This window comes from Macrobrachium nipponense, chromosome 1 (genome assembly GCF_015104395.2).
Source record: "Macrobrachium nipponense isolate FS-2020 chromosome 1, ASM1510439v2, whole genome shotgun sequence".
NCBI lineage: Eukaryota > Metazoa > Arthropoda > Malacostraca > Decapoda > Palaemonidae > Macrobrachium > Macrobrachium nipponense.
This window is the reverse complement of record NC_087200.1, coordinates 192,252,364-192,279,463: the sequence shown is the minus strand read 5'-3', so window position 1 is coordinate 192,279,463 and position 27,100 is coordinate 192,252,364. Positions and strand designations below refer to the sequence as shown.

At 48.4% G+C, this 27,100-nt stretch overlaps 1 long non-coding RNA gene across 1 annotated transcript in view; it reads right to left on the bottom strand.

Moving 5' to 3' along the window:
* LOC135220324 (uncharacterized) overlaps positions 1 to 25,801 on the bottom strand; it is a 39,640-nt gene extending 13,839 nt beyond the window's left edge. Inside the window, exons 1-2 of the long non-coding RNA XR_010315660.1 lie at positions 25,654 to 25,801; positions 2,231 to 2,357 (exon numbers count right to left, since the gene is read on the bottom strand). This is a non-coding gene — a long non-coding RNA (uncharacterized LOC135220324). The remainder of the gene's footprint in view (positions 1 to 2,230; positions 2,358 to 25,653) is intronic.
* Positions 25,802 to 27,100: the final 1,299 nt, after the last annotated feature.

Sequence of the window (27,100 nt, the reverse complement as noted above, 5' to 3'; positions counted from 1 at the left end):
GGATTCAAGGGACAATTATTATTCTGCATAGAAATATAACAATCTTATTTCTTTTTCTCTCTCTTCTTATTTTCTCGCAATGTTTCAACTCAGGCTCTGCTGGTTATCTTCCAGGCAAAGGCTGGAGTTGGACTGATGCTGTTAGGAGTCCTGCAGTGTTTTATACCAGTGGTGACAGCACAGTACAACAGGATGTTGATTTTTGATTGGCTGCACACTCAGGACTGTCTGCTATTGGCTGCTTACTTGCTGCCTCAAGACAGTTACTGGAGTTGATGGTTTCTCTGGCGTAGCCTTGATAATCGTCTCAGCAATCAGTTGATGTCTAGGGGAGCTGCATTTCCATTGACGTCACTACTGGTGTTGTTGTCACTGTTTCCTTCATCAGGGGGGTCATCTTCAGGAATATTGATGGTATTATTGTGGGAATTAGGATGGCTTCTTGTGTTGTGTTCTGGGAGGGCTTTTTTCCCAAAATGAATAGCACTTCCAGTAAGCGCCAGAGACCCCGATATACGCACACACTGCCAGATCTCATAAGATTCCTTGCTTTCATCTGCAATTTAACTGGATCCAGCTAGGCGCTAGAAAATTATCCTACTGTTAAGACCGAAGGTTTGTTTGCGTATGAACAATAGCACTTCCAGCAAGCGCAGATGTCTCGGGTCAGGGGCGCTTAGTACAATAGTATCCTGGGAAGGAGTTTGGTTGTGACTGGTGAGGGTGTAGCACTTAATGGCACCCTCCTGAGCATGACACAAGATTCTCTTTGCAGGACACACTGTAGTTATTCTAATATAAGTTCATTCCAATATAAGTTCCAGGGCATCCACGAAAGGGGCATTAGTATTGGTAGACTACATAGCTTTCCTTCAAGGGGTCTCATGCAGGTGGGGAAGGGTTATTCCTCATAATAAGGTCATGCATTCTCTTGTTCTTGCAATAAATTACAAGGCTTACCTTCATACCCTCCTCTGTCGGGGTGACATTCTCCAAAATTAGTTTCTTCATCATAGCTTCCTCCTACTCGCGATATTTAGAGTGCATGAAGGCCTTGTAACAGAGTTTGATGGTTTCTTGCAGTGGTGGTGGTAAGGCATTGTGGGAGTACCATTTATAGAGTTCCATTTTGATTAGTGCATTGTTAATAAGCCTACTGGGGTACCGGTTATTGACGAGTTACCTGAGAGGCTCTGCCCAATTCTTTGTGTGTGTCCTGCCAAGTGGAACAGTGGGAAGGGCCCAGCAAATCTAGGCCTTAACAGTTGTAATTCTCAAATCTGGTACAACACTCACTCTCCATTGAGGCACATCCCGAGGTTCATTTCTGTGTGTGGAAGGCCCTTTTCTTCACCCAGAGAGGGCACATGTACAGGCAGAAGGATGGTGCTGCTATGGGCTCCCCATTAGGGGTGCTGTTTGCAAACTTCTACAGGGGCATCGTCGAGGAGAGGGTCTTCAAGCAGATCCAAAGCCCCCAGAAATATGCAGGATACATCGACAACACCTTTGTGAAAGCAGACAGTGAAGATGAGGTTGTAGCCCTTCGTAGCCCATTCCAGCAGTACAGCGTGTTGAATTATACTGTGGAATTCAGTACCAATGATTGGCTTTCCTTCCTCGATGTCCTTGTCACAAAGACAGAAGATGGCCTTCATACCTCTGTCTACACGAAGGAAGCAAACCTCCGGATGTGCCTCAATGGAGACAGTGAGTGTCTTGAGGCAGCGAGTAAGCAGCCAATAGCAAACAGTCCTGAGTGTGCAGCCAATCAAAAATCAACATCCTATTATACCGTGCTGGCACCACTGGTATAAAATACTGCAGGACTCCTGCCAGCATCAGTCCAACTCCAACCTTCGCCTGGAAAGAATGACCAGCAGAGAGAAGAGAGCAGAAGAGAGAAGAGAGAGAAGAGAGAGAACAGAGAGAGAAAGAGAGAGACGAGAGAGAAGAGAGAGAGAGAGAGAGAGAGAGAGAGAATAATAATTGTCCCTTGAATCCACCATTTTTGACATGTCCTCACTTGGCACATTGGTTGCCTTTCTAAGCAATACTGAGAAATCAACAATAAGTAGATTAATGAAAGTCCTCTATAAAATTAACGCAGCTGAATCAGCCATTATTTTCAACATTAGTTCTTTAAAAAAAGGTCTACTTCCCAACTATTATTATTACTATATTATTATGCAATAGAATAACAGTGAATACACAAAACAGGAACACTTACAGGAAAGATCCTCTCCTCTTTTTCGAACTACCACCATCAGATGAAAATGACGCTATGGACGTACATTCAGATCTATAGTCTGGGAAATCAAAGTTACCCAGCCCAAACATATTGGCGAATTTATGACCTGAAAAAGAAACAATATATGTGAGCACAAACATTCTAAATCACAACAATATTATGCCAATATCATGATACTTAAATACTGCATCAGTGTTATAATTTCTATGCTAGCTAGAAAAAATAAAAGGGAGAAGTGGACTCATAAAATCAGTTCTCTGTGGGGTGCTGATAAGCGAAAATGCCAGTAACAGAAACTTGGCAATTTATGGTGCCAAGTTTGTATTAATGGCGCTTCTGTTAGGTATGCTATGATGCCATAACTCTAGTATCAGCACCTTATGGTGCCAATAACCAAAACTCAGCCCTTTTGGCACTATAAATTGCCAATTTTTTAGACAAGCGCCATAAAACCAGATATGCTATTTAAGCTTATTTTACCAGTCCTGGTAAAATAGACAAATATGCTTTTTAACTTTAACTTCAAAACAATCTATCTAAAAGGTAATTTCTTAAAATGGTACTTGACAAGAATTCATCGAACAAGCTAATGAGCAGATATATTAAAAAAAAAAAATAGTTGTTGAGCAATTCTATCATACAAATTGACATACTTTCTAAGACAATTTGTATTTTTCATAGCTACAAACCTGAGGTCTTAACAATAGGATCGTAATCGTACAGGAAGCTGGAGATATTCTGTTCTGTGGTCCCAGATCCTTTAGCGTTAGCAGAGGACACATTCCAACATTCCTGGGACAACCTGAAGATGTTTCCCACCGTTTTGTTTGATCCGTCAAGTTCTGAACAGGCTAATGAGTTCACAGTCTCAGGATGACTTTGGTAGCCCCTCTGTGGCCTCAGGCAGAATGGTTCCCAGATCTGCTGTCATTGTTGTCAGAGGTTCCGAGGGAGATTCCCCCTTGGCAACATCTGTGTCAGCCACATGCGGAAAGGGTCCGCCAGTCAGTAGAATCCCTGTCTCTTCAAGGTTGGAGGCTATCAAGTATCACCTCCGAGCGAGAGGCTTTTCTCAGAGAACAGCAGGGCATATGTCCAGCAGCCTCAGAAAGTTGACCTCCGCGGATTACCAAGGCAAATGGGCGATCTACTGTGATTGGTGTCGTAAACGGGGTTTTTCTCCACTCACAACCTCTATTCAGCGAATAACAGACTTTTTAACCTTCCTCAGAGACGAGAAACGTTCCTCCGTTTCTGCCATTAAGAGGCTACAGGGCGGCCCTGAGTTTGCTGTTAAGCCTTAGAGGTATCGACATCATCTCTTCCTGGGAACTTTCCTTGCTAGTTAAGGGGTTTGAGCAGTCGAGTTCTCCTAGGGAGCTCAAGCCTCCGACGGGGGATGTTTCCTTGGTTCTCAAGAGCTCCACTAAGAGTCCATATGAGCCCTTGCGTCGCTCATCTGACAAGAACTTGACACTCAAGACAGTTTTCCTTCTGGCCTCAGCATCTTCCAAGAGGGTAGGAGAGCTCCACGGTCTAAGCTATGATGTAAAGCACACCAGGGGTTGGGGGTCGGTGTTCTTCGAATTTGTCCCGGAATTTGTGGCCAAGACCCAAAATCCCTCTGTGCACGATGACAGATTCACTTCGTTTTCCATTCCATTGCTGAATGAGTTTGTGGGTGGTGATGCTCAAGAGCATTTGTTGTGCCCTGTCCGGGCCCTGCGTTGCTATCTTAAAAGGACTCGGCACCTTAGACCAGGGTGCCACAGACTTTTTGTTAGCACAGGCTGTACGAAGAAAGAGGTGTCTTAAGAATAATATCTCTTTTTGGATACGGGAAGCCATCTGACAGGCATACTTGACTCTTGATGATTCCACCACCATGTCTGTGCAGGAAAGAGCGCATGACATTAGGGGTATTGGTCCCTCTCTGACTTTCAAAAAGAACTTGGCTGTACATATAGTGCTGAGCACTGGTACTTGGTTACAGCAATCCACGTTCACCTCTTTCTACCTTAAGGATGTTGCCCACAAATCTACAGACACGTTTTTCCTGGGTCCTGTGGTGGCTGCCCAACAGTTTGTGTAACTCATAGTTACCCTTAGCAAGGCACTTTTGTATCTTACCTAAGATGATTGTGTGGATGAGAGAATGAGTGAGTTGGCTGGTCTCCTTCTTTCTCTTGTACCTTTCCTTCTTCCTTCGGGCGGTTTAAGGAATAGACACGTCATTCACTGGACTGGTCTGATACAGGTGAGTAAGGTAGTCATACTGATAGTGTGGTCGCATATATAAAATATCAAACCCTCTATTTGGTAGCATATGCTCCACTCCGTGGCAAGGAGGAGTTGGGAGGAGTACAAACCCTAGTGCATTGGTTTGCTATTGGACAGTCAAAATTTCTCTTTGGTTCCCTATATACAATGATTCTCCCCAATATCAATGTACGTCACTCAGGGTCTGAGTGGTTAGATCTCAATTTATCTAGCTTCTCAACGGGCTTTAGTCCCTCCCCAGAAGTCATTTCTTCTGGAAGCCGGACTGGTGGGTAGGCCCCCAGCCGGTTTAAGATGGCTTGTTCCTCCCTCGAAGTATGAGTCTATTGTTAAGACCGAAGGTTTGTTTGTGTATGAACAACAAACTTTAAAAAAATTTATCTAAAAGGCAATTTCTTAAAATAGTATTTGTCAAGAATTCATGTAACAAGCTAATGAGCAAATATACTTATAAAAAAAAGTAGTTGTTAAGCAATCTATCATACAAACAAACTTTAAAAGAATCGATCTAAAAGGAGCAAATATATTTAAATTTTAGTATAGCTGACTGCCCATACCAGCTGAAACTAAGATCCAGTGCTCATGGTCAGAGGTTAGTTAACACAGAGTATGTTAGTGAACACAACCACGAGGTATCCAAGCAACTGTATAACTTATTGCCATCACATAGACGTCTAGACAGGTCTGATGAAGACAGAGCAGCTGAAATGTTAAAAGTTTGGGCCAATCAGAAGATGGTTTACCAACAACTCTACGAGACCACAGGTAAAACCTTCTTCATGAAGGACATTCACATCGCCACAGCTGCCAAACCCAAACCTTCCACAGAAGTTGGTGAACTACAGCAGACTGCTGACTACCTGAAATTCCAACCAGGGCTTTCTACAGAATTCCTAATAGATAAAATGGGTATTACTGGTGGAGAGAAAACAACTGTCTTGGAGATCATTCAGCTACCATACTCAAGATCTTGAAGAAGAAACACGAACCATTTACACTTCCAGAGCCCTGTTCAGTTCCAGAAGCTGCTAATCCTACCTTAAAAACAATGTCACTTTGCCTCCCAAAAATCAAAGAAATGGGGTAGACCCAAAGGGTCAAACAATAATGTTCTAGGACTTCCCAAGTAAAAGTCAAGACTTGATAAGCCAACTCCATTCATCAAGAAATCATCCAGTGACAGGGATCTACAGATACTTGGCTACTTTGCTAGTGGTAAAGATGTCATTCATGCTATGGGTGGAAAGCTTCTCTCTCAAAATACTGTTGAACAAAACCCTTCTTCGATACCAACAGCATGTCTGGATGAAGACGTTTCAATCTATAAGATCTGCACATATTTTGATCCAGATGGTTGGAAAGCTGTGGAGCATATGTATGGAGTCTTAAGATTGTCAGCGCAGTGGGTGTGTGGGCACTGTAAGCATGATTTGAACAAGATGGATTCTGTGGTCTGTGACTGTTGTCTTCAGTGGGTGCACCTGAAGTGCACTGGTAAAAGAACCATTGCCATGGGCAAGTTTTGGATTTGCGGAGACTGTTATGCCTGAATATTTGAGACAAATGCATTTCTCTTAATATGTGACTATAAATAAATGGTTTTAATGTTTCAACAATTAGCATTGCAAGATTCAAAATTGTCTTGAAAATTATAAATATAAATAAACTCCTTATTAAATAGGTTCAGTATTTTTTAGCCTTACTAGCATTAATAATAAATATTAAAAATGTTTAACGAAATAACCTGGGATATATTTTAACAGAACCAGCAAAATAAGCATTAAGTATGTTTGGTCTATTTTACTGGAACCGGCAAAATAAGCTTAAAAGCATGTGTGTCTATTTCTACTGAAACCGGCAACATAAGCTCGAAGGCATGTTTGGCTATTTTACACCCAGAACCGGCAAAATACCCTCTTCATTTTAAGAATAGTCCCGGCAAGTCCTCTTCATGCAAATGAACCCAATAAGACTACTGTTTCAGCAATTAAAGAAAAGGTCTTCGTTATCTACTAGTTACCATATGTTATGTAAAATAAAAATCTAACAAAAAGACATAATAAAATGACAATTTGTCCAAAATTGCATTTTTCCTAACTATACAAACCTGAGGTCCTTTTACAATAGGAAGGTACTAGCGGCAGCTGGATAGGTCGTAAGCTTTCGAACAAGGGGTTCGGTAGTTAACTGTTTGTCCGACAGGCGCGCAGCGCGCGCGACTGGGAGGTAAACAAATCACTTTTGCTTTGGCCCAAGCAAAAAAACTGCAGAGTGAGGGTGGCATGAGGTGGGGCTATGTGTAAAAGGACCTCAGGTTTGTATAGTTAGGAAAAATGCAATTTTGGACAAATTGTCATTTGTTCCGACACGGCATACAAACCTTCGGTCCTTTTACAATAGAAGACTCACTTCTTGGTGGGAGGAATCTGAGTCTTTTGAACAAGCAGACTGGTGTTCGCCCAACCTTGGAAGTCTCCCTGGTCGTAAGAGCGAGGGAGGATCCAAGCCTCTGTCCGCCATTGATCGGGGTGTGCACCACAGGATCAATGGTCAGACCTCTGGACCGAGTACTAAGAGAGAGGCAAGCGTACCTCTTCGTACCAGCAATGTAGAACTTGTTCCTGTACAGGAGCAAATATAAAGTCATGGGTTTGACTCTTGTAGGCATCCACTTCCCCCCCCTTGTAGGAGGAAGTGGTGGATATTCTGCTCCTATCCCATAGTGGAAAGGGATAGGATGGGGCTCTGTCATATAGCTCACCTGCATCTCGTCCTCATCCAGCGTAGTGACGACACCTGTGGCCCTCTGCCCACAGGTAGAGGAGGAGGAAAAGATGGAAGAGGGAGCCAGTCACTCACTCACTCACACATCCATCCACACAGTCACACCAGGACTCGATGCTGTTTCAGCCTGCGAGGGTCTGGGTTAGCTACACAACTTGTTGAGCAGCCACCACGGGTCCCAAGGAAAAGGTATCCAGGACCTGTGTGGGCAATATCCCGAAGGTAGAAGGACGTAAGGTAGTCTGGTTAGACCAGACCCCTGCCTTCAGGACCTGCGCCACGGAGAAGTTCTTACGAAACGCCAACGAGGGGCCAATACTTCTGACTTCGTGAGCTCTCGGACGGGACGTACGGATGTCGTCACTATCCATCAGCCTCATACGCCCTCCTGATGACCTCACGCAGCCAGAATGAAAGAGTGTTCTTGGATACTTCTTTCTTGGTTACCCCGGTGCTAACGAAGAGGCGTCGACACTCAGGCCTGAGGTGTCGAGTTTTCTTCAGATAGCGCCGTAGCGCCCTCACAGGACAAAGCAGCATCTCATCCGCATCATTATCGGTGAAGTCCATTAGGGAGGGAATCGTGAAGGACTCGAAACCTGTCGTCAGGGATCGACGGTTTCTGAGTCTTCGCAACGAAGTTCGGGACGAAATCGAGCGTCACAGATCCCCATCCCCTGGGAGTGCGTACATCATAGGAAAGACCATGAAGTTCCCCTACTCTCTTCGCCGATGCCAGGGCCAGCAAGAAGAGGGTCTTGAGGGTCAGATCCCTGTCTGACGACTCTCGGAGTGGCTCGAACGGCGTTCGAGTCAAACTCCTAAGGACGAGAGTCACATCCCACGCAGGGGGCCTGAGTTCCCTGGGTGGGCAAGACCTTTCGAAGCTCCTCATAAGCAAGGACATCTCGAACGAGTTCGAGATGTCCAATCCCTCAGTTTCAGGACGAGAGCCAGGGCGGCTCTGTATCCTTTGACTGTGGGGACTGAGAGGAGCTTCTCTCGGCGAAGAAAAACGAGGAAAATCCGCTACATGCTGAAGAGTGGCTCTGAGAGGAGATAGACCCCGTCTACGACAACCAACCACAGAAGACGGCCCACTTCCCCCTGGTACACAGCTGCAGAGGACTGACGGACGTTTCCAGCCATCTCTGTTGCTGCGCTACGAGAAAAGCCTCTCGTTCGCAAGAGATGGTGGATAACAGCCAGCCGTGAAGACGTAGGGACTGGACTGCTCGGTGGTACCGCTCGACGTGTGGCTGGGCGAGAAGGTTTGTGACCAAGGGGGAATCTCTCTCGGTTCTCCTGCGAGAAGAGCCAGCAGGTCCGGATACCAAATGGCCTGTGGCATTTGGGAGCCACCAGGATCATCCTGAGATTCTGGGGTGACCAGTGCTCGACTGATCACCTTGCGAATCAGGCTGAACGGGGGAAAGGCATAGACGAAGAGGTTGTCCACGGGTGTTGAAGAGCGTCCTCTGCAGCTGCCCATGGGTCCGGCACGGCCGAGAAGAACACCTGGAGCTTCCTGTGTGGCCGGATGGCGAACAGATCCACGACTGGTCGCCCCCACAGGTCGAAGAGCCTTTCCGCCACGTCCTGGTGTAGAGACCACTCGGTCCCTATCACCTGATCCCGACGGCTGAGCGTGTCTGCTACTACATTCCTCTTCCCTGGAATGTAGCGTGCCGACAGCTCTATTGAGTGTGCCTCGGCCCCACTCGTGCACCTGCCGAGTCAACTGGTACAACAGGGAGAGACACACTAGGCCCCCCTGTTTGTTGACGTAGGCCACTACCGTGGTGTTGTCGCACATCAACACCACTGAGTGTCCCATCAAGCGGTCCTGGAACTCTTGGAGAGCGAGGAACGCTGCCTTGAGTTCCAGTACATTGATGTGAAGGTGCTTGTCGTTCTCGTCCCACACTCCTAGAAGTCAGCAACTCCTCCAGGTTGTGCGCCCCATCCCTCGGTCGATGCGTCTGAGAACAGCTGCATGTCCGGGGGGGGAATGCGCAGAGGCACTCCTCTTAAGAGGTTCCTGTCGTCCAGCCACCAGGCTAGGTCCTGCCTCACCTCCGTGTCAGTGACACTGGAAAGCTTGGGGATCCGTCGCCTGTGACCAACTCTCCTTTAGTCTCCACTGAAGAGACCGCAGGTGGAAGACGCCCGTGAGGGACTAACTTCTCGAGTGACGACAGGTGTCCGATCACGACTTGCCATCGCTGAGCTACCTGTTCCTGCCGAGACAGGAACTGGTTGGCTGTCCTATGAATCTGCTGATCCGCGAGTCTGCGGGGAAGACTCGCCCTGCTACCGTGTCGATCAGCATACCCAGGTACTTCATCCTCTGCTTGGGCTCGAGATCGGACTTTTCGAAGTTCACAACGATCCCCAGATCGCGACAGAACTCGAGCAGTCGATCCCTGTCCTGTAGCAACTGCGAGCGGGAGCTCGCCAGGACTAACCAATCGTCGAGATACCTCATCAGACGTATCCCGTGCGAATGGGCCCAAGCAGACACCAGAGTGAACACTCGCAGTGAACACCTGTGGAGCGGTTGAGAGACCGAAGCAAAGTGCCCTGAACTGGTACACCGTCCCGTCGAGGATGAAGCGGAGGTACTTTCTGGAGGACTGATGAATGGGTATTTGGAAATACGCATCCTTCAAGTCCACTGAAAGCATGAAATCGTTCTCCCTGATGGAGTCGAGCACTGAACGTGCCGTCTCCATCGTGAACCGGGTCTGGCAAACAAACCGGTTCAGAGGAGAGAGATCTATCACCGGGCGCCAGCCTCCCGTAGACTTTTCCACCAGGAAGAGTCGACTGTAAAAGCCCGGTGACTGATCCGTGACGATTTCTACAGCTCTCTTGCTCAGCATGGTCTTGATCTCCTGTCTCAATGCTACGTCCTTCGATGACCCTGGAACGTACGACTGCTGTTGGACCGGGTTGGAGGTGAGGGGTGGCCGAGATTCGAAGGGTAATAGATATCCCTCCCGAAGGACATCTACAATCCAGGTCTCGGCGCCGTAGCGCTGCCAAGTGCCCACCCAATGGCTGGCCAGGCAACCCCCCCACTTCCGGCAGCAGGTGAGGGGGAACGCCGCCCTACGTTTCCCCCAGCGTTTCCCCCCTTTCTTCGATTCTCTTCCCAGAGCCTCCACGGGAGGAGGGGCTGGGAGGAGGGCTGGTTACGGCTCCCCTTTGTAGAAGTCGAAGAAGACAGAGTCTTTCCCCGGGGCTTTCGACGCAGCTACCGTCTTAGCCACCGAGGAAGCGCTAGCCGAGCTCTTTGACTTGGCCGCAGTCCGAGGCTGCCCAGAAGCCTTCGAGACTGCCTGGTGAAACCAGACGGTCACTGTCGTCAGTGCGCCGTCTGTCCACCGCAGCGTCCACCATCTCTCCTGGGAAGAGAGACGTGGAACTCCGTAAAGGTCCGTTGCGAAGTCCCAACGCCGCTTCACGCCCGGCCGCCCTGGAAACCCGAGTAAGGACAGCGTCCCTACGTCGGAGAACCAGGTTGGCCCACAGGTTCACCGTCTGGTGGGCAAGGAAGGAGATGGCTCTTCCCCCAGACTGGCAAAGTCTCCTAAAGGCCGAGTCATCTTCGGGAGAATTCCCACCCCCGGAGTTGGCTGCGACCTTAGATACTGTGAGGGACCACAGATCTAACCAGGAGACGGCCTGGAAAGCTGCCATGGCAGTAGATTCCAGGCCGAGTGCCTCTTGCTGCGAGAACCATAGGTTCTCGGACAGGAGCTGCTGCAGAGACACACCCGGAGTCAGCCTGGCTAACTTCGGGTTTACCTGTTTGGGCGGCATCGGGTCCTCAGATGGCACGTAAAAACGCCGCTGTCGCAGCAGAGGAGGTGGAAGCAGCTTGCTCGACCTGCCAGACTTGAGAGAACCGTCTTGCCCGGAGACAAGCGATTCTACCATGGTCCAGCACTGAGTCGGCAAGCTCGGAACGCGGCAAACCCACCGTCGGTTCTGGGTTCCCTCTTCGGGCCCCAGAACGACTCGAGCCGGGACGTGGGCTCGGATGGTGGGAGCGGCGATCCTTCCGCGAGGTCGTGCTGACGAATCAGCGCAATAACCTCGGCAAAGTTCCTCTGGATCTCAGGAGTGACTGCGTCCTGCGGAGTCGGACCATCCAGTCCCTCAAACAGGAGCATCTCCCGAGATCCTCCTCCTCGAGGGGAGGAACAGCGACAGACCCCTCTCGGTCTCCTCCAGCCACTTGTGCATACGACCTGGCTGGTCCGAGAACCGTGCCTGGTACGTAGGACGACGTGGGTGGGATCCTGAGGGGCGCACCCCTCACGATCACTCCTCAATACCTCGCCCTCCCGGTGTAACCCGAGGAGGTTGAAGGTATGGGAGAGGCAGAACCTGATGCTCCCTCCTCGCTCGCTGGCATAACCAGTGGGCTTGGAAGACTGCAGGCGATTGTCAACCCGCGGTGGCGATCGAGCTGCAGGCCTAGTCGAGCCGTCTCGCTGTGGAGAACGGCTGGACCGAGAACAGCGGCCCCGGTCTCGTGTGTCAGAGGAGCTGGTGCTGGTTGCCGTACCCGATCGCTCTCTGTGAGAGTGACGGTCAGGCGACCGGCGAGCTCCACTGTCACGGTGAGACCGGGTGTCGTATCCTCACGGCGCGTCACGTCGCTGGTACCAGCCGTGGCTGGCGCCGGCGAACGAGGGGACCTCTTTCCCAGCCTCAGCCCGTGGCCGGTCATGGGGACCGTCACGTCCGCCGGGTAGCCAGCTGCTCGCCGCGAGAGCGAGAGCTGGTCTGGTGAGAGTCCCGCGTGAGCGGCTGTCACCAGTCTTCGCTCCGTGCCTTGAACCTGACGCTGAGCTGGCTCAGAGGTCTGGTTCCTAGCTGCACGGTCGCTGGTAGGCGACCGTACACTCGGTACCTCTCGCGAACGAGAGGCCGAGACGGATCTGCTGCCGTGGTCGAACCACTAACAGCAGGTGAGGAAGTGCCGGTGTTAGCCGGCACTCCTCTGGTCCACGTAGTCTTCTTCCTTGCGGAAGAAGAGACGGGTCCTGCCCCGAAGGAGCAGGGTGACCAGCGGGGGGAAGCCCCCTGGAAGAACCCCCCGTCACACCAGAGCGAGACGGGCCCTTAGAAGTTCCCGAAGGAGACTTCTTGGGGGGGGGGGAGGCGACCGCCTTCTTCTTAGGCGGTATAGCAGCCTTAGAAGAAGAAGGGGAAGAGGCGGCAGACGACGACGACGACGAAGAAGACGATGAAGACGACGACGACACCTTCCTCCTCTTCTTCTTCTTCCTCGTCAACCTCCTCAAGACCGATGTCAGATCTGTCATCCAGAGCGGAGCCGGGGCTGCTGTTGCCGAAGCAACAGGGCCCGGACGCACCTGTCCGAACAGATCAGCATCGGGAGCAGCGGTGCCAGGAACAGGAACAACGTCAGCAGGTGCAGGCATCACAGGAACAGCAGTGGAGACGGCAGGAGCAGGTACAGGAACGGCAGCAGTGGTCGGTAACGTCACGTCCGTGAACAGCGGCTGGGCAGGTACGGCAGGTACGGCAGGCTGTACAGGCGTCCAGGTGGACGGACCAGCGGCACAGCCATCCTAGGTACTGGTGGGAGGTCCAGGGGCGAGCGCTTCGGGCACACGAAGTCCGGTCGCCGCAGCACGGCAAACCCAGGCGGCGGCATCACACTCCCCCGTGGTACGGCAACTGGCCCCTGCAACCGATGTAGTTGGTGTGACAGAGACCGCGTGCGGGGTGTACCAGGTGCAGGAGGTGAAGCATAGCCAGGCGTTGTAAGGATCGTGGTGGTGGTCGTAACCGTAGCATGCTGACCGCCACAGAGCCAGCGAGATGGTAGAGCAGCCCCTGGACACTTGGCACGCCCTGCAGACCCAATGATGCCCACACCTGTCCGAGGTCGTCCTTCGCGGCAACCGCACCTGAGGAAGCAGAATGTCGGGTGATTAGCAGGATCCTCTACCCGCTCGCGCGAAGACGAACGGATAGAGGACCCAGAGTACAACTCGACATTGGGGTATCTAGCGCCCTCCTCCACACTCGGACAGGTCGGTGAGGAGAAGACCTAGAAAAGCAAACCGAGAAGGGAAGGCGCCAAACGTGGGGAGCTGAGCGGGCGGCAGGAAAGCGAAGACGAAGTGTCCGTAACCAAAGGAGTCGCTGAGAGCTTTCCGACGACTCCTTTGCAGGCCTTCGCTTCTTCCTGCCCTCGTACAAAGTCCACTGCGCCTCCGACCAATTAAGAACCTACTTCACAGGGCTCGGCTCGGGTACATTCGCGCCCACGACACCGAGCGCACAATATATGTGGGTCAATTTCCGGGAATGAGCGGAACTTTCCGCATTTACGCGCTTCGGTACCCGGGCATAGTCTCCGTGGGGTAGCGAGGCGTGGAGATTCCATATTAATCAATTCAAAATTGAAAGAAATAAGAGAGGAAATGATTGTACTTACAAATGTTCACACACAAACACAACCAAATACTCATGAAAGCAAACGACGAGAAGCGGGCAGAGAGCGTCGAACACACGTCCACTCGCTGTGAGGCCAGAAAGCAAAAGTGATTTGTTTACCTCCCAGTCGCGTGCGCGCTCCTGTCGGACAAGCCAAGTAACTACGAACCCCTTGTTCGAAAGCTTACGACCTATCCAGCTGCCGCTAGTACCTTCCTATTGTAAAAGGACCGAAGGTTTGTATGCCGTGTCGGAACAAATTACAAAAAACTCATGGATACTGTCTATTCCTGGTATATCAACATCTGCAAGTGCAAAAAAAAAAAAATAACTTTTGGTAAATACTTACCAATATAGTAATTATTAAATAGTACTGAGTTCCACTTATCATGGCAGCTAGAATTCAAAATTCACAGGAAAACACTTCAAACTGTAGGTGACAGTTACTTCCCACAAGAAACTGTGTAGGTGACAGTTTCGCCCACTAGAAACTGTGTAGGTGACAGTTTCGCCCATAGAAAACTGTAGGTGATTCTGCCCACAGAAACTGTGTAGGTGAGTTCCGCCCAATAGGATGTGTTGACCAGTTGCCCACTAGAAACTGTGTAGGTGACAGTTGACCCACTTAGAAAACTGTGTAGGTGACAGTTCCGCCCACAAGAAACTGTGTAGGTGACAGTTCCGCCCACTAGAAACTGTGTAGGTGACAGTTCCGCCCACTAGAAACTGTGTAGGTGACAGTTTCGCCCCCTAGAAACTGTGTAGGTGAAACAGTCCGCCCCCTAGGAAAACTGTACTAGTTGACAGTTCCACTAGAAACTGTGTAGGTGACAGTTCCGCCCACTAGAAACTGTGTAGGAGACAGTTCCGCCCACTAGAAACTGTGTAGAATTCCCCCCCCCTAGAAACTGTGTAGGTGACAGTTCCGTCCATTTGCCCAGAAACTGTGTAGGTGACAGTTTTCGAATAGAACTAAGGTACGTTCCCCCGCCCCCTAGACTGTGTAGGAGACGTTTCCGCCCCCCCATAGAAAACGTGTAGGTGACAGTTCCCATGTGGGCGAATAGGAACGAATGTTTGCAGAAAGATCAATTTGTTCATGCCTCGTGTCTATCAGCAGGGAGGAGGGTGGGCTCCGAATCTTTAATTACTGGGTAAATACACATATACAAAAAGTTATTTTTATTATAAAAATGCAATTTTTGTATATTTAATTTACCCAGTAATTAAATAGCTGATTCACACATTGACAGGAGGTGGAAGACATGAAAATACAGTGGAGCCCCAGTATTTGCGTTCTCCGGATTCACGAACTCACGCATTCACAGATTTCTCTCTGGAACATATCCTCTCATTATTCGCAGGAAATTCACCAATTTGCAGTATTTTTATATGAGAAATATCCACAAATTCCTGATTTTTTGGTATCAATTTCACCATAAAAATACACTTTGGGTTTTGGGATAAAACTAAAATTATTAAAAAAAAAACAGGTATACAAATTTTTTAGTGGCTTTTCCTGAGTTTTAACTAACAAAATAAGCAGTTTTAAGTGTTTTTATAGGGGTTCCAACTATTTGCAGGACCACTGTATATTAGTCCAAATATTAAGTTACGTAATAAAATGAAGTAGCAAAAGTTGCTAGCATTGAATAGAATGCTTGTCATTCCTTATCAGTTAAGACAGCTACTGGGATACAGCATATGGTTGGTGCTCATCTTAACCTATACTAGTGGTGTAGCAGTATAACAGAGTCACCTACTACATAGTGGAAGCTTTACAGTAAAGGTTTTCTGTCCAAATGTGTAAAGTGTGATAGGTGCCCGCCTTGCCCTGGGTGCTGCACCTAATAAAGACAATCATCCAACATTGTCACCTGCACTGAGATAATACGAAAACCCATCCACTGAAAGTGGTGAGTGCTTCAGGTGCATTGCATCCCCTGGAATCTGTAAAACTTGACACCTTATCACATGGTGAAGAGATAATAGGAAAAAATCCTATCCTTCCTTCACTAAAGCATGCCAGTCACTAGAAATGGTAGGAAAACTCTTCTAAAAACTTCATAAAGTTAGTGTTAACAAAGAAACACTTACATTCCCACTTATTCACTTGATATTTAATTGGTGAAACAAGAATACAATTACAACTTTAAGCATACCATTCAAAAGACTGAAGTTTCGTCGACATAATGTGATATATGAAAGCCCCATATGAACTAAAAATAAGCATGTGAGCTCTTCGTAAAATATGTTTTCAAGGCAGTTTTGAAATCCACTATAGCGGCAATCGCGTGGCTGGCCGTTCTAACCACAGACAATCCATCATCTTTCCCAGCCTTCCCAGCACTCATTTGAACAATGTTAGCGTTAGTATATATGTAACGTTTATTGATCTTACCAAGATTGCAGTTGTAATCAGCACAATAAAACAACATTTTGTTGCTTATATTAGTGAAAGTATGAAACATGACAATTTGTCGAAAATTGCATTTTTCCTAACTATACAAACCTGAGGTCCTTTACAATAGGAAGTAGCTAGCGGCAGCTGGAACGGTCGTAAGCTTCGAACAGGGGAGAACGGTAGTTAACTTGCTTGTCCGACAGTCGCGCGCCGCGCGACTCCTGGGAGGTAAACAAATCACTTTTGCTTTTGGCCCATGCAAAATACGCAGAGTGAGGGGTGGCATGAGGAGGGACTATATGTAAAGGACCTCAGGTTTGATAGTTAGGAAAAATGCAATTTTCGACAAATTGTCATTTGTTCCGATACGTAATACAAACCATCGGTCCCTCCTTTAACAATAGAAGACACTTCTTGGTGGAGGAATCTGAGTCTTTTGATGAACAGACTGTGTTGTTCAGTCCATCCCTGGAATGCCTCCCTGGTCGTAAGAGCGAGGGAGGGATCAAGCCTCTGTCCGATTGATCGGGGTGTGCACCGCAGGATCAATGGTCAGACCTCTGGGCCGAGTACTAAGAGAGAGGCAAGCGTATCTCTTCGTACCAGCAAGCAAGAACTTGTTCCTGTTGCAAGAGGCAACATAAAGTATGGGTTGTCTCAAGCTGGCATCCACTTCCTCCCCCTTGTTGGAGGAAGTGGTGGATATACGCTCCTATCCCTAGTGAAAGGGATAGGATGGTGCTCTGTTGAGTAGCTCACCTGCATCTTGTCCTTATCCAGCAGGGTGACGACCGTGTCCCTCTAACCACCAGGTAGAGAGAACCAAAAAGATGGGAAGAGGAGCCAGTCACACTCTCATTATTCCATCCATTCTTACGGTCACACCAGGACTCGATGCTGTTCAGCCTGCGAGGGTCTGGGGTTCGCTACACAACGTGTTGAGCAGCCACCACGGGTCCCCAAGGAAAAAGATCCAAGGACCTGTGGGCAATATCCCGAAGGTAGAAGGAAGGGCATGTGGTCTGGTTGGACCAGACCCCTGCCTTCAGTACCTGCGCCAAGGAGAAGTTCTTGTGGACAAGGCAGCATCTCCTTCGCATCGAAGGCGGTGAAGTCCATTAGGGAGGGGATTGTGAACGACTCGAACCAATCGTCAGGGACCGAAGGGTTCTGAGTCTTCGCTACGAGTTCGGTACGAAATCGAGCGTCACGGATCCCCATCCCCTGGGTGCCTGACTTCGCAGGAGAAGTCATGCAGTTCTCAGAGGAAAAGAAGGAAATAGTCGCATGACCTATCCCTCTTCTCTACTTCGGTGATGTCCAGTACCCATACTGGTCTGTCCGTTAGCAACGAAGTCTCTCGCATCCTCCTATCCCCATGCAGCGAAGTTCTCGGTAGTGGATAGGACACCGACACTCCATGGTGGGTGTCAATGGTATGGGTACTGTGACAAGCTATTTAAAACGAAGTAATGGTTGCTGTGTAACAACCGAACGAAGTCAACAGCGTAACTCGTAACTGACTCGCGCTCTGACAGCTGCCGACTGACTGCGTTCGGTAGGAGGCAAGTTGTCAAAGCATCCGAGTAAGTCACGTGACCTTCGCCTTTAAAGGGTTATGCCGAGAGACCAAACAAATGATGTATTTGTTTGTCACCAATGCCGGACAGCGAGGTGATGATTCTCTTAAGGCAATGTACCCAACAGGCGAAAGTCAATTGCCTTCTAGAGACCGAGGTCCCTGAAGGTAAAACATCTCATGTTTGTTGAATCTCAGCTAAGGAAGGAGAAACAACACTATGTACCGTTGAAGACGAAGGTATATATTGAATGCAACCTACGTCTTCACATATGAATCGAGAGAAGGATCTCAAGATTCATAACCTGTGCTTACAAATGACTGAAAACGCTAACCGCTATTTTCATTGCTGTCCGGTGAGAAGTCGTAGTTGCAATGAAATGCGGGGCGTTCTTCGATAATGAAAACACAGGTGAAAGCCGCCTGAAGAACTGCTTCTCATGGGCTGAACATTTGGAGGTAGAGCTGTCAGGTCGGAGAGTAGGCGATGTCTTCTGACACATCTTGTAATTCGGTTGAACAATGAACAATTGTACACCTACGAATACGAGATATTTTGAAGACAAACTCAGATGTCTGCAAAATCATTCGCATTATCGCAGTGCGATGCAGCGGGAGACTTGTACAGACTTCTGTACCGTGCGGTAAACAGAAAGATGAAAGAGTCCAAGAGATATCTCTGTTGAAAATTCTCGCAATGTCGAAGGCGATGGAATCTAGCGTCACCGCAGTAGATGGTCCTTTCATTATTGCGAGAATCCCCGTTAATCAGAGACCTAAGTCCATGATTGTTAGGCAGAGATACGGTTCGGTAGTCAATCAAGCAGGGGAGAGAGAGACATACATGACCGTGAATCTCGGAGGCCCAGCTGATACTGAGCTGCTATGAGGCAGTTCAATACGCAGTGGTTGAGCCTGCTGACTCGTCATCCTGAGTTGCCAGGTAATCCATTATTCCACGAAGGAATGCGTTCGGCTAGAACTACCGAGCATAAAAGATATGCTCGGGCAATTATATTTAGGCGAAACGAATTTCGGTAAAATATTAAAAGTTGAAATGGTGTTGTCGTGACAAAACCATAAGTATATAAAATTGAAACTGAAAACTCCTGGAGGTTGCAGGCAACCCCAGAGTTGCAGTTCAATTAGAATACTTCTCGTCTAAGTCGCAATCCGTAGAATAACTAGGATATGCGCCTACCCCTCGGACAATTCAACTGCTTAGAAGAATGATGTCGCGAGGTAATATACGTAGTATATTTGTAGGATTCTGAACAACGATCTCCATCCTAAATTCTTTCCTTCAAGAAAACAAAATAAGGATGGAGATCGACCACCTTCGTTCTCTATTAAAGAGAGTGAAGGAGAAGTCTTCCTCGAAGGAAAGCTTCAATGGTGAACAGAATACTAAGACGATAGTTCAAGCCAAACTGGATATCCCGTCCGATCTCCTCTATTCCAGGTTGGTCGCCTACTGTGAGATAGTTTCTTTCAGCAGCAGTCTTCTTCACAATGCTAGAAATTCCAGGAATTCGAGCATAGGCGAGGTTCCCGATTATCGTGTAACATATCGGGATTCTCGTCTCGCTCACTTTGGACCGTGGTCTCGCGTAAGTGTTGAAGATCGTAAAAAACTCGAACACTCTGAATGCGCTAGAAATTCCGTAGAATTCTAAGCAGTCTGCGAAACCCCCACCGAATTCGTCAAACGATATCGGCTGGTGGTCCTCTCGATTCCCGTAGAAATCGAGAATGGAGCAGGATTTCCTCCTCAACGACCGGGGCTTACGTCAGGTAGGTAGGACCGAAGGTCCCCCCCCGGTAGCGCAGTCCCGAACGTGGGTGGATCCTACAAAGAAATCTCTGTAGGATCCTTCCCCTTTCCCTCGTAGCCGTAATAAGGAGAGAGGGAATGGGAAGGAATGGATACTCGTCGTTCCAGTGGAACTAGCAGTTGGAGAAGAGTAGGAGCAGCATCGCCTTTGCGGCGATGGCCTCTCAGTCTGGGAAAACGTATCGTCAGGAGAAAACGTTTTTCCCGCGGAGGGTTACGAACTCTCACTGTAGGTAAGGGTCTGCCGCCACTGTGAACGTCGTCTGGGTGGGGCTGATCGACACCTGACGGAGAGAGCCGAACCGTCCTCCGACTCATTCCAGTCCTCGTCGAGGTCGAAACCTCTCAGGAGGACCGAAGGAGTATTAAATACGGTGTCCGAAGACACGTAGAAAACGCCGCTGTCGCAGTAGAGGAGGTGGAAGTAGCTTGATCGACCCGGCCAGAACTGAGAGAGCCTTCTTGTCCGGAGACGAGAGACACTGGTTCGAGACAGAATCGCAAGCTCCGATCGCGGAGACCCACCGTCGGTTTGGGTTCCCTTCTCGGGCCCCAAAACGACTCGAGCAGAGACGTGGGCTCTGCTGGTGGGAGCGGCAATCCTTCCGCAGGGTCATTATGCTGACGAATCAGCTTAATGACTTCTGCAAATTCCTCTGTATCTCGGGAGTAACCGCGTCTTGCGGAGTAGGACCGTCCACCCTCCCAACAAGAATAGATCCCTAGATCTCTCCTTCAGAAGGAGGAAGAGTGGCAGACCCCTGACGGTCGCCTCCAGCTAATTGCGCGTATGTCCTGTCGGTCCTAGAACCGTGCCTGGTCCATACGGCGTCATAGCGGGGTCGCGAGCGGCGCACCTCTCGCGATCACTCATAGGTACCTCGCTCCTCCCGCGTAGCCCGAGGAGGTTGAAGGTACAGGAGAGGCAGACCTGACGCTCCCCCTAGCTCGCTGGCAGGACCAGCGTGCTTGGAGGGCTGCTGCCGATCGTCAACCCGCGGTGGCGATCGAGGCAGCATGCTACGCCTGCCGCTCGCCTGAGGCGAGAGGCTTGGCTGAGAACGTCGACGCTGATCTCTAGCGTCAGGCGAGCTGTTGCTGGTTACCGTCTCCGCCCGGTCCCGATGGGAGCGGCGTCAGGTGACCTGCTAGGCTCGCTGTCACGGTGAGACCGGCGAGCGTCCTCTCGGCGCATCGAGCCGCTGGTACCAGCCGTGGCTGGTACCGACGGCGCGGGGACCCCTTCCTCGCCTCAACCCGTTTATGGGAGAGGCCGACCTGACGCTCCCCCCTCGCTCGCTGGCAGGACCAGCGTGCGTGGAGGGCTGCTGTCTGATCGTCAACCGCGGTGACGGTCGAGCAGCAGGCCTAGCCTTACTGCTCGCCTGGGGCGATTGGCTCGGCTGAAAACGTCGAGACCGATCTCTAGCGTCAGGCGAGCTGCCGCTGGTCACCGTCTCCGCCCGGTCCCATCGGGAGCGGCGGACGGGGGTGACCTGCTAGGCTCTGTGTCGCGTTCGAGACCGGCCAGCGTCCTCAGCGCCGCGTCAAGTCGCTGGTACCAGCCGTGGCTGGTACCGGCGGCCGCGGGGACTCCTTCCTCGCCTCAAACCCGTGGCTGATCAGCGGACCGTCACGTTAGCCCGAGCAGCCATTGTTGATCGCTGCGAGAGCGTCCACTGGCCTGGCGAGAGTTGTGTGCACGACTCTCGCCAGTCTTCTGCTCCGCGCCGCTGTCTTGACGGCGAGCGAGCTCGGGTCGTCAAAAACTTTGGCTGGACGGTCTTCTTGGAAGAGCGTCCCCCACGTCGGTGCTTCTCGCGAACGAGAAGCGGCCGAGACGGAACCTGGTTTAGCGGCAGACCCGCTAGCACCAGGTGAGGACGCACCAGCCGAGGCTGGTGCCCTCTGGTCCCCGTCGACTTCTTCTTTGCAGAAGAAGAAGCGACGGGCCCCGTTCCCGAAGGAACAGGAGGACCAGCAGACAGCCCCCAGCTCCCCCAGCCTGAGCGAGCCGGGCCCTTAGAAGATCCCGAAGGAGTCTTCTTAGGGGGGAAGGAGGCAACCTTCTTCTTCTTCGGCTGTTTGGCCTTAGAAGTCGAAGGGAAGGAGAGGCAGCGGACGACGAAGAAGACGACGAAGACGACGACGACACCTTCTTCCTCTTCCTCTTCTTCTTCGCCAGGCTCCGCAGGACAGACGTCAGGTCTTCCATCCAGGAGGGAGCCGGGGCAGTTGCCGAAGCAACAGGGCCCGAACTGCACCTGTCCGGAAAGACCTGAGACTGTGACAGCATCACCAAACAGCAGGAACAACAGGAACAGGTCCAGGAACAGCAGGAACATCTGAAAGTGAATGAGCAGCAGGCACCTGATCTGAAAGAGAATGAGCGGCTGGGACAGCAACAGGTACGTAAGGCACGGCAGGTACCACAGGAGAGACAGGCTTCCTGTCGGCAGCTACCGTCATCCTCGGCACTGGCGGCAGGTCCAGGGGGGTACTCTTTGGGCAGCGGCAGTCCGGGGTCGGCAATACAAAGAACCCAGGTGGCGGTGGCACCGTCCTGATTGGCACGGCAGGAATTGGTTCTGGATTGCAGCCCGTGGGTGTTACCGACATGACATGTGGTGTGTACACCAGGTGCGGTGACATCTCATATGCTGGTGTCGAGATTGTGGTTGTTGTAGTGGTTACCGTATCATGAGTGACCACTGCCGACCCCGCCAACCGCTGAATCAACCCCTGCAGTCCCAGCGACTCCCACACCTGTTCCAGGTCGTCCTCGCTGATGGCAAACCTGCGGAAGCAACAGTCGGGTTAGTTAGAGGGGCTTCCTCGCGCCTGGGGGGAGAGAACCCCACCCAGAGCGGACGGAAGACCCCGAGTACAACTGGACGTCCGTTACCAAAGGAGTCACTGGACTTTCCGATGACTTCTTGTGTCCTCGTACAGCACCCACTGCGCCTCTGACGAATGCATACACGTTACACAGGGCTCGTTGCGGGAGCACTCTCGCCCCCGACAACGAGTACAAACCTCGTGAGGATCTACATCTACATCCAAGGTCGCTCCCACGGATGTAGCACCTGCGGTAACATAGATAGATTAGTAAGAGGGGTTCCCTCACGCACGGGGGAAGACATGCCCCACCCCGAACGCAAGGAAGACCCCAAATACAAAAATACAATGAAGAAGCTGCGCGGGGGGCAGGAAGGAAGACGAAGAATCGGCTACCAAGGGAGTCGCGGGAGAGCTTTCCGACGACTTCCTGGCAGACCTTCGCTTCCCCCACCCCCGCACAGCAGTGAAAAGTAATATGAAAATGAAACAGAATACCCTTGCGATTCACTTCATAGAACTTAAAGGAGAAAAGATCAATTCCCGGGTAAGAACGGAAACTTGATCTAATAATATGATGCTATCATAAAATATATATGAAAATGAAACAGAATACTGCACTTGCGATTTCATTTCACATAAAAATCGTAAGGATCAATTCCCGGGTAAGAACGAAAATTGATCCAGATTAAATTTCATGCAATCAATAAATGAAAATGAAAAGAATATTGCAATTGCGAATCCACTTTCATTGCATTCTATTATACAAAATTAAAAGTTCGTGCCGAGCGCAGTCACACTCTCGTAACGAACGCACAGGGCTAAAAATATAATGAAAAAAGTACTTACATTTTCAATTACACCCTTCGCCCAAATACATGACTCGGCGCGAGCGCGCCCGCCCTCGGCACCGAGACATAATTCAAGGGTTCATAATTAAGTAATGAAAATGAAAACAGTGTACTTACAGTTTCATTTTCAAGTCAAACAAACCATTAGTAGAAAACACAATATAAACAAAGCATACGACGATGAAGCGGGGGCAGAGAGCGATGACGAACACGTCCTTCACACCCGCGGCCGAAAGCAAAAGTGATTTGTTTAGACTGTCGGACAAGCAGTTAACTACCGTTCTCCCCTTGTTCGAAGCTTACGACCGTTCCAGCTGCCGCTAGCTACTTCCTATTGTTAAAGGACCGATGGTTTGTATTACGTATCGGAACAATTTTAATTTATTTCCGGAGTCATGGTTTGAACTGAATTCATTTTTACCTTGTAATTTGGTGGTTATATCCTTACTGATATCACAATTGAAACTTCACAGTGCTTATTTGATTGTAATTATACACATTTTGGTCTTAATTCACTCCAAATTGCACTTGAACCATGTTGCTATCCTGGTTCCTAAGCACTCACTCCACAAACAACAGTTATGAGCAGCAGATGACTACACTATTTATGAGGTGCAAAGCTATATTCCCTTAATTGTTTACTTTAATCATTACGTATTTAGTTTAAACTTTACTTTGTTACTTCAAAAATCTTTATTTAATTCATGTCTATTATCCATTTTTTTGCAACCAAATTAACACCGAAAAATTACAAAATATTTCTGATTACTTACGAGCAGACAATGCAACGAAAAATGACTCCATCGTTGCCAATTTAGTGGAGCATTTACAAACTGTTTCCATGAATTCTAGTTGTCATAGTAATGCAGTAATGATAAAATTACTGTAATATGTATATATACTACAAATAGATACGCTAATTTGGTAGATCTAGGGTACCCACCGCGGCGGCTGAGACTATGGCAGTTGCGGTTTTTCTATGCAGTTTTACCTACTAAACAAGAATTTTAAGTAATATTTATTCGGACGACTGTAATTAACCCCCAGGGGCCAGTACTAAACACAGTGAAATACATAGGACGCCCCCAATTCCTAGTGGATGTCGTATCCACGGTTACGTTTCTTGCAGGGTAATTCTAAAGAATAGTTCCCTACAAACTGCAAGGAGCGTAACCGCGGGATACGACATCCACTAGGGTTGGGGCGTCCAATGTATTTCTTTTCGCCGTTTTTAAATACTGGCCCCTGGGGGTTAATTACAGTCGTCCGAATAAATATTCTTTAAATTCTTGTTCAGTGAGTAAAATAACATAGAAAACGTCAATTGCCATAGTCTAGGCCACCGCGGATTGCTTCTGTAGAAATACCGCTAATTTCACTTATTTTCCCGGTTTTATGTAAGTCTTATACCCAGTTTGGAGGGTAAACATACCAATTGACAACACTGATAAACAATTGAAGACCGCAAAACACCGCAAAGAATGCCGTAGTCCCCGTAGATAAGTACTGGTTAGAGGTCAGGTTTACGATTGTTGTGATGAAAGTGCCCCAAAATCTATGGGTACAAGTGGTGTGTGGATTTAGCGCAGGAAATGGGAAGTTTGTTGACACAGGCGACTCCGCAAACATTGAGATGGCGTCAACCTTCTAAACTTTTATATACGTAATCGTAAGTAAATTTTGAAAGCGTTTTGGGGTAGTGTGCACTGCGTTGGCCACACTTTTCATTACCCTATGTTTAAATCTTAAAATATGGCCTTAATTTATAACTTTGGACAAAATATGCTTACTTTGAAAGGAGAGTAGAGGTCTTGAGCTCCTCCTATCACCACCAATAACTCATGAGTGATGACCGTCTCCGGTGTCAGGATGTGTCAAAGTACTTTTTCAGTGGGTGGCCAAAACCGCAGTAGTTGGCGAGTTGGCCAGTCCACTCGGTTGTTTACCCTACTACCTATGCTCAGCCTAATACGAAAATCACACCAAAATCTATCTCATAATTGATGTAGCGAGATATTAATTACCATCTTTCCTTTAGTACTACTACGTTTTAAAATACTCATTCTCAAGGAAGCTGGTACCTAGGCCTCCTGGCCTATACTAGGTACTTAAATAGGGCGTTCATGGAAGTGGTCAGGCCCTACCTAGCAATACTAAAATACTTTAATGTAAAAAAAATTCCCACAAAAATTTACCAAATTATACTTAAGCTACTTTGACCTATGCAGAAGCTAGTCTAGGGTACGTTATCCTAAGGGTAGGAAGAAAGCCTACGGCAAAACAGGCGATCCTACAGGCCTAAGACAAGGCTTCTTTATCTTACCAGTTATGTCAAAATACACTTACCAGAATAACCTTAGGACAATTTCAATGGCGAAGAATTGCAGTGGCGTTCACATACAATTTTACTTAAATATGAATTGTTTTGACTTCACCACCTCCAATTTTTCTATTTTTTCTAACAATAACAATAGACCAGATAGATCAGCTGCTACACACTATCTTACAAACACTAAAAATGTGTCGTATTTTACGTATTTATTCCATTTAAACCATCATACTTATCGGTTAAAAACAAATAAGTTACATTTTATTACTATTATCTCTTAATTAGTTTTATATATGATCATGAAATTTTCAAAATAACATCTTAAAGCTTGGGAACAAAATTTTGTTTCAAGACCACTATTGGATGTTATCGTACATCACCCTAGATGATGGTTAAACCTGAGTCCCGTAATCAAAATATATGTTTTCTTAACATAAATGTTCTCAGTATCTCCAATTATCCTTATTAATTTTGGTTTGATTTGTCCTTGTGAAAAAAAATTCAGGGGAAATAAAGTATATTCTTCGAGGGACTCCAGTGAATGCACGCAGGTATTATATAATAGAGCTTTTTCAATGACGTCATACATCCCAATTCGAAACTTGACGTCCCAACTCCCATATGATTTCTATAGGATTTAGCTCCTACAGAAGAGATGTCAATAAAAGAAACAAAAATTAATTGTAGAATGACTAAAGCTAGAAAAAATATGGTCAATTACCAAAGAAGAGCATATCCCGTAAACAAATTTCATGAGAAAAAAATTTAGACCAAAAACTATCAAAATAGTGTAAGGACAACGCTTTATCCGAAAATTCATTGTACACATTCCTACAATCACGTTGTTCTTACTTCCATCCTAGACAGCGTTCAGCGGGCTTCCCTCCAATTTACATATAACGTAACATCATGTTTTGTATGCGTTTATATTTATTATTATATGCATCCTAAGAAACACAAATCGGCTGTCGCCGACCCATTTTTACTCTCTCGCGGGTCGGACACCACATTTCCGCCCGCACGCTGTATGTATGAATTTCCTTTACCTATAATAAAGTTATTACGGGCTGCTCTGTGACCAAGAGCCCGTGCTGACACAAGGTCAGCTTAATCAAAAACAACAACAACATAATAAAGTCAGTACACTTCTAGCTGCCTCTTTGTTCACACCCTCACAAACTGGTGATCCGGTTTGGACAGTGACCCAAACAGTTTTGGCTAAACCATTAAGGGACTAACTATCGCCGCTCACCTTCAGAGATCTTTAGTGGACTCACACGACGCCTCAGTTTAGATCTCTGAAAGCTCCTGCCGCGGAAAGCCAACACCTCTAACGGACTAAATATAGCATACCTTCCCCAGGTGTGTTCAGGCGTTCCTCAAACGGTTTGACCCGCCATTTAAGACTTTCGTCGACCGTTTCTCTGAGAGTGGACAATGGAAGCAGACAGTTCCGTGCAAGAA